General features: G+C 33.9%; 1 pseudogene; it reads left to right on the top strand.

Moving 5' to 3' along the window:
* LOC107758458 (sodium-dependent phosphate transport protein 2A-like) overlaps nucleotides 1–6717 on the top strand; it is a 17448-nt pseudogene that overhangs the window by 2300 nt on the left and 8431 nt on the right.

Genomic DNA, 6717 nt, shown 5'->3' with positions numbered 1-6717 from the left:
TGAATAAAAGTATTAATTTCTTTCAAAAGATATATATATATATATATACTGACCCCAAACCTCAAAGTATCTATAGGCAAATGTAATATATGTACATGTATTAAATTTCCATATATTAAATATATCTTCATATGAAGTAAAACGTACATGAAACCTATATATTCAAAATTTTACAATTTCATATATTAACAAATGTGTATGTTTATGTGTAATACATATTGTGACTTGTCATGTACATGTAAATCCATCCTAAAATCTGTCAATACATAAATTTACAAGATAGACATGCTGACAAATTTAAAAAAAATTTGTCAGGGTCTGGCGTCTGGTGTTCTCCCTCTCACCACCAGAGGTCGCCACTTCCCATCCTCCCGGACTCCGTTACCTTGACTCCACACACCTGTGCACACACTCACTCACACACAGCTGTTGCCCATCCTGAGGGCTATTTATACGCCTTCCCCACGCCTCTCTGGGCGGATTATTAGTTGTTGTACTAATTGTTGTATCGTGGACTGATGCAAGCCAGAAGTGGCCGTATTGCATCAGATTCCTGTTTCTGGTTCAAGCCTGGGTGTCAGAGTCTTAGCTCTGTTTGTTTTCTGTTTTGGTGTTTACTTTGTTTTCCCCTGCTGTTAAATAAAACCTGCATTTGGACCCAGACCCTTGTTTACACGGTGTGTTTCTGTACCGCGCCGTGACAAAATTACAAAACCATATATAAACATACAGATATTTTGTGTATGTTTTTTTAGTGAAGTTGAATATGTAAAGAAAAATATTGTTGACATACATATAATATTGCTACATATAATACCATATAAAAATGATCATATGGACATTGTTAGTATATGTGCATACTGTATACAAATTCATATCTTCGTCTACTAATGTACGTTTGCGAAAATTATATATCACCTGATAGGTGACATACTGTATATGTCAATATCACTCCTAATATAGAGCATTATATGTCATATATTACATTTCTGTATGGGCATACACACATATCACATGTCAGGCCCCCATAAAATATTTGGACACTTAAGTCACACTTAAAATGTCACCATGTTGTTGCATTATATTACAAAAAAATTAGACCAAGTGGCATTTATTTTAAAGAAAAACAGCAGAAGCGCACTTTACAATAAAACATTTCACTAAAAGAAGTTTGTTGGGTTATTATGATGAAAGAATAGATGTGTTTAAGTGTTCAAGTTGTTTTTGGGGCCACTCTATAGAATAAAGCATAAGTGACTTAATACTTATGCTTTATTTCTTCTTTAATTGTTTTTTCTTTCTGACCCAGCTGGGGGTCACGACCCCAGAAATAACAGCACAGTTCTGGACCTGGTGAGCAGCTGCCATGACCAGACCTCCAACACTGATGCTGACCATCCTTCATCCAATCCCTGGGAAACGGGACAACTTCCCAAAGTCCACTGTGTGTCTAAGTCAAATGTTCTGTATGAATTTTGCAGGACTTTTTAGGCTTTTGCATTCCGGAATGCTTATTTTTAACTCTACAAAGTAACAATGTTAATAAATCAGCTCACATGCACATTGATAACATTGAGACAGGAACATTGTGTAGCTGAAAATGTATTAGATTATATCTGAAGAGGTTTGCTCTCCTCTGGTAGTGCCCACAAAGACCAGCGAGGACAGACGTGGAGAAATGTCTTCACAGTTCATTAGTTTACTGAGGATTCCTCTCCTCTTGCTCTTGCTCTGTGGGTTTGTGTGTACACTGGATGTACTGAGCTCTGCTTTTCAGCTGGCTGGAGGTAATTATTCATCCTTAATGGTCCTTTACTCCACTTTTTGCATCTGTTAACCACATCTGTTCTTCTAGCACATTGGCATTTTACTTGCTTTAAAGTTTTCTTTCAAATCTTCAGCCTTTTTTTTTTGTTACTTTCACACTTTATTGTCATGACAAGTAAGCACATTTCCCAGACAAATTCCAAATTTCTCTTCTTTTTCTTTTATTTTTGGGGTCAAATGTGATTTGTTTTCATGAAAAATTAAAAAATCTTACCGATTGAGCCATGACATGTCAATTCAAAATATTTATTTATTGTAGACAAAACATGTCTTTTTAGTAAATATATTGTTTGTTTTTATTTCATATCATAGAATATATCATATATATTTACTTGATTGTTTTCTTTTACCTTTCAGCCTTTTTTGCACTCTTTTTCTTTTATTTTGGGGTCAAATGTGATTTGTTTTCATGCAGTTCACAATTTTTTAGTTATTAAAGCTCCTATGTAATCTTTTAAATATTATTAATTAGCTGCTTCTCCGTGAAGAGGGTTGTTTGTCATATTTCGAAGACCTTAACTGTTTTACTGTACATGTGAAGAAATGCTGTGTTCTCAAGGTTGCGATCATTGGTTAGGCATTAAAATTTAGTTAATCAATTCTAAACGTATGTTTATGACAAGGAAGAAGTGGCTTTGCATGTTTAACATCAGCATTCAGCGCTGTGGTACGTCATCTGCACAAAAGCAAACCATAACGTGCTGTTAAAGGGTCAGTTCACCTAAAAATATTTTTTTTAATTATTCATGTCATTCCTTGTCAAACCTATTCAAATAACTTTTTCTGTGGAACACAAAAAATGTTGTTCATTAGAACATTCATGTTTTGTTCTTTCCTATAAAGTGAAAGTGAATAGCGACAGATGGGAAAAAAAAATTTAATCCAAATAATCAACAGTACCTGTCCCTATACAGTTTCATTGTGTGTAACATTTGTGTTCCAAATAAGAAACAGAGTCATGTTGGTTTGCAATGACATGAGGGTGAGTAAATGTTCTTTTTTGGGTGGACTGGTCAATTTAAGATTTTGACATCAAACCCAGTTCACTAAAGAGAATCAAATGTTTCAAATGTTTTGCTGTTTTGTCAGGCAAAGTGGCTGGAGACATTTTCTAGGACAATGCCATCCTATCCAAACCCGTAGCAGGACTTATGGTGGGGATTCTGGTCACGGTTCTGGTCCAGAGCTCCAGTACTTCCACATCCATTATAGTCAGCTTGGTCTCATCTGGATGTAAGAAACACAACTCATTTTTAGTACAGTCAGATTTCTAGACTAAACCAATAACCTCAGATTAATATCCTCTCCTTATGTCTGTCAATTGATTACATTTAATTAATTGAAGTGCACTACTGTTCAAAATTTTGGGGTTGGTAACTTTAAAAAAAAAAAGAAATTATAATTGTTATTGATCAAGTATGCGTTAAATTGATCAAAAGTCACAGTAAAGACATTAATAATGCTAAAAAGATTCCTGTTTTTAAATAAAGGCTGATCTTTTGGACTTTCTATTCATCAAAGAATCCTGAAAAATGTATTACGGTTTCTGCAAAATCATTATGCAGCACAACTGTTTTAAACATTAATAATCAGAAATGTTTCTTGAGCAGCAAATCAGCATATTAGAATGATTTCTGAAGGATCATGTGACACTGAAGAGTAATGATGCTGAAAATTCAGCTTTGCATCACAGGAATAAATTATACTTTCAAATATATTCAAATACAAAAGCAGTTGTTTTAAATTATAATATGTCAAAATATTACTGTTTTTACTACATTTTTGATCAAATAAATGCATGCTTGGGGAGCATAAGCATTTATTTAATGCATACATACTGTAAACCCATCACTGGCCTACAGTCAGTCTAAGGTTGAAATACAGCATTGGTTGTTTTAACAGTTGGTATATGTACTTGTGCAGACAGACGTAAAATAAGGACATGTTGTGTTCGAAGGCCATTAAATCTGGGCACATTGCCTTTGAGGGCAGCTTTATTTTAAAAACCCTTTTGACAGTAGTTTAACTTTTTATCTGATCCAAAATGTCACGACATCCAAAGTTCCATTTAAGTTGTCCGTTAACAAAACAGCTGCGACTCGTGGCTTTATTCACCGTGATCATCTGTAAAACTGTCGTGACTTGCAGATACTTTGCTCTTTTGCAAAACTTGGCCCTGAATGATGCAACCATGTCCTTTTTTATTCCAAATTATTTCCAGAAAGCCTTATCTCTACATGTTGTTCCCGCTTTAATCAAGTGGCATCTCTCACGGATGAGCTAATTAGTTTGTGCATATGCAGCGGTGGCCTCAGAGTCTGAGAAGCTTGTGAAGTGTGACTATCAGAGCTCATTCCAACTAAACATCAGAGTTCAGGTGGAATCACAACAGATGCGACAATTTAATTAGGAAGTTTTGTTTGGGTTAATGAGCTTATGTTTGACACAATAAAGGGTTTTAATATATAGATGCTACTATGGGGTCCAAAAGCCTGAGACTTTCACATTTGTGACTTTCACCATGTCAGTTTTTCAGTGCAACTTTTTTTTACTCAAATTGTTATGCTGATAGTAAATAGTTCACCCAAAAAATGCCATCCAAGGTGTTTCTTCATGGAAACAGATTTGGAGAAATGTAGCATTACATCACTTGCTCACCAGTGGATCCTCTGCAGTGAATGGGTGCCGTCAGAATGAGAGTCCATACAGCTGATAAAAACATCACAATAATCTACAAGTAATCCACACCACTCCAGTACAACAACCTTGTGAAGCCAAACGTTGTCTTTGTACGAAACAAACCCAGCATTAAGACATTTTGACCAAATTTCAAACAATTGCTTCTGGCTAATATATGAGCGCTTTATCCAAAATATTGCTTTCTGTGAAAAAGTAGTCTCGTTTAAATCAGGGGAGAGATCATAGTGCACAGATCAAGCAGTGAAAACAGTCCAAAACTGTTCTAAATAAATATGTTGGTGGATTTTGATGTGGGAGGACAACACAGGATGGACTCTTTCACTGGAGGAAGCATTATTATGTATTATGGTCTTGTATATTTAGCAAGCAATTGTTTAAAGTTTAAACATCTTAATGATGGCTTCGGGTTTTTTTTTTTACAAACACACAGCTTTTCACTTCACAAGATGTTAATTGATGGACTGTAGTAATGTGGATTACTTGTAGATTATTGTGATGTTTTTTATCAGCTGTTTGGACTCTCATTCTGATGGCACCCATTCACTGCAGAGGATCCGTTGGTGAGCAAGTGATGTAATGCTACATTTCTCCAAATCTGTTCTGGTGAAGAAACTAACTCATCTACATCTTGCATGGCCTGAGGGTTAATATACATTTTCAGCACATTTTCTCTGAGTAAATACATTTAAAGCAGATGGATGTCAGGAGTGTGTGTGCGTTCATTCACGTGAAGCTCTGTGGGCCTTCAGGTAAAACACGAGCCATGTTTCACTCCAGCTGTAAACCCCAGCAGCGTAAGGGACAGTAATTACTGCAATTACTGATGCTAAACTACCCATTCATAGTATCTGAATGGAAACTTGACTTGATTCTAATGCTGATTTAAGAAACAAATGAAAAAGAAATGATGATCTGCCGTCATAGAACAAAGGAGATGGACGATATTTAATGCTAAAGCAAAAGCAAGCATCACTACTGCTATTGCTCAAGCTTTATGATTTATGTGATGTACGTGTGTGTAGTGCTTGAAGTGAAGTCTGCCGTCCCATCATTATGGGCTCCAACATCGGCACGTCTGTCACCAACACCATTGTTGCCCTGATGCAGGCAGGAGAGAGGAACGAGTTTAAACGGTACCTAATGATTTTCACCATCACCTTTTTCATCAGTATTTAATCAAACTGGCATGCAACCATGCTGATCACTTAAAGTATCCATTAGTTTATTAGCAAAACGCATTCTAAATTTTCCCCATTTACATTGTCAATGCATGTTCTACATCTTTTTGTGAATAATTTATCAGTGAATATTTTTCCAAAGAAAACTATTTTGTTTTTCTAATGTTATCAAAATGCAGTAACTTTCATTGAAATGACTTGTCACCTAAATTGTTATGCAATATTCAAGTATTTTCTTCCACGGTATTTTTGTTTTGTTTACATGAGAAGCAAAATTACTTAAGGTATTAAGTCTTGTTTTCCGAAAAAAATTATTAAAATTAAGTGAGTTTATACTTAAAATGGGGGGAAAAATCTGCAGATGGGGTCAGAAAAATAACCTTAAATCAAAGGGAAATTAGTTTTATTTTTCTGACTCCACTGATAGATATTTGTTCTTTTTTAAGCATAAAGTCACTTAATTATAAGTTTTTCTAAAAACTAGTCTTTATATATTGTGTAATTTTGCTTATCTATTTATTTACTTTTATTTAATGAATTAATACAATTATTATTATTATTATTATTAATAATACATTAAAATTAGTTTTGTTATCCGCTGACCTCCTGTCCTCTTGTTCTCTCATGGCGTCTTGCCCTATTTTTTATTTCTGTCTTTATTTTTACTTTCTTATTTATTTTCATTCATTCATTCATTTTTATTTATTTATTTATTTTCTATTTATTTACTTTTTGTTTAATTATTTTTATTTCTTTTTATTAATGTAAGTTTTTTCATTTTAATTATTTAATTATTTTTATTTTACTTGCAAAAAAATAAAAAAATAAAATAAAAATCTGCTGGCCTCCTGCCCACTTGTTCTCTCATGGTGTCTTGCCCTATTTTTATTTTTATCTTCCTTAATTTGTATAGTTTTAATCTGTTTGTATTCTTTGTTATTTGTATGCTATTTATTCATTTATTGATTGACTATTAATTAAATTTTTATTTTTTCTTTTTTTTTTTTTTTTT

Source organism: Sinocyclocheilus rhinocerous, unplaced genomic scaffold (assembly GCF_001515625.1).
Source record: "Sinocyclocheilus rhinocerous isolate Xijiao unplaced genomic scaffold, SAMN03320098_v1.1 scaffold4219, whole genome shotgun sequence".
Taxonomy (NCBI): Eukaryota; Metazoa; Chordata; class Actinopteri; order Cypriniformes; family Cyprinidae; genus Sinocyclocheilus; species Sinocyclocheilus rhinocerous.
The sequence above is the reverse complement of the archived record's forward strand: the minus strand, read 5'-3'. Positions and strand labels throughout refer to the sequence as shown.